We start from the raw sequence: 1651 nt of genomic DNA, 5'->3' as shown, positions 1-1651 counted from the left end.
GTTAAGATGATACCTTCCTTATCACTTCCGGTAATGATAATGTCATCCACATAGATCAATATGACTACAATCCCACGCTGAGATGTGTGGGTGAATAGGGTGTGATCAGCTTCAGACTTGCTGAATCCTCTTCCATTAAGAGTTGTACTCAGCTTGTGGTACCATGCTCTTGGTGATTGCTTTAACCCATAGATTGCTTTCTTTAGCCTCAGCAAATTCCCTGGTTTGACAAGGTTTTCAGGCCCTGGTGGTGGTCTCATGTAGACTTCATCATCCAATTCTCCTTGAAGAAAGGCATTCTTCACGTCCATCTGCCATAAGTCCCACTCTAGGTTGACAGCCAATGAGAGAATGATCCTTATAGTGTGAAGCTTGGCTACTGGTGCAAAAGTATCCAAATAATCCTCTCCATACACCTGAGTATATCCCCTTGCTACTAGCCTTGTCTTCTTTCTTTCTGGCTTTCCATTTGCTAAGTACTTGATAGTGTGTATCATGCAGCTTGTCACTGCTCTCTTGCCTTTGGGGAGTTCAGTTTCATAACAAGTGTCATTTCTGATCATGGCATTGACCTCATCCTCGACGGATGCTCTCCATTCATCATCTACCATTGCTTCTTCATAAGACCTTGGAATGTACTCTTGATCTATATTGGCGATGAAAGGGTGATGCTCTGTGGGATAATGAGCAAGAGAACATACTGCTTGTATAGGATGAGCTACTGCTTGGCTGTTGAAGTAAAATTTTTTGTTGATCCAGTTTGAGGCAGGCTTTCTCTCCCTTGTACTTCTCCTAAGTGGCTGGACTTCTTCAGTAACATGCTGCTCATGTTCATCTCCACCTGAATGTACCTCAGTGTGCGGCTCCTCCACTGTCTCTTCTTGTTGTCTCTCATCCTGATCATGATCCTGACCAGTATGTGTATCATCTTGTCTCCCCCCATCAGGATCAGGATAGGGATTGTCTCCAGCGTGATCAACCACTTCAATCACAGTCCTTGGAACCTGTGTATCCTCTTGATCAGTTCCAGTCTCTGATGGTTGAGCCATATTGATGCCAAGACTCTCCATTATACGCCTCAGATTGTTTGCCCTATCAGAAGATGATTGAAAGATGTCCTTGAGCTTATCCCAACTCTTCTCTTCATAATATCCCCTTGATTCCACAAAATTTACATCCCTCGAGACCAGTACCCTTCTCATGTCTGGGTCATAGCACTTGTAGCCTTTTTGGGTTGAAGAGTAACCAAGGAACACAGCCTTAGTACTTCTAGCCTCAAGCTTATTTCTTTGCTCCATTGGCTGCAAAACATAACACAAGCAACCAAACACACGAAAGTGATCAATAGATGGTTTTCTATTGTTTAGTACCTCATATGGCGTGAGATCATCTAGCACCCTTGTTGGTGTTCTGTTGATGAGGTAGCATGCTGTCATGACCGCATCACTCCAGAACTGCTTAGGTACATTAGTCTGGAACATCATAGATCTTGCCACTTCCATGAGGTGTCTGTTCTTCCTCTCCGCTACACCATTTTGTTGTGGTGTGTATGGACAACTGGTTTGGTGTATGATCCCATTCTTAGCTAGGTAATTTTTGAAAGCATTGCTTGTATACTGCCCCCCATTATCTGACCTGAATACTTTGATCT

At 43.5% G+C, this 1651-nt stretch overlaps 1 pseudogene; it reads left to right on the top strand.

The window, feature by feature from the left end:
• Positions 1 to 1651, top strand: part of LOC106338620 — a 7384-nt pseudogene that overhangs the window by 982 nt on the left and 4751 nt on the right.

This window comes from Brassica oleracea, chromosome C4 (genome assembly GCF_000695525.1).
Source record: "Brassica oleracea var. oleracea cultivar TO1000 chromosome C4, BOL, whole genome shotgun sequence".
NCBI classification, from domain to species: Eukaryota; Viridiplantae; Streptophyta; class Magnoliopsida; order Brassicales; family Brassicaceae; genus Brassica; species Brassica oleracea.
The sequence above is the reverse complement of the archived record's forward strand: the minus strand, read 5'-3'. Positions and strand labels throughout refer to the sequence as shown.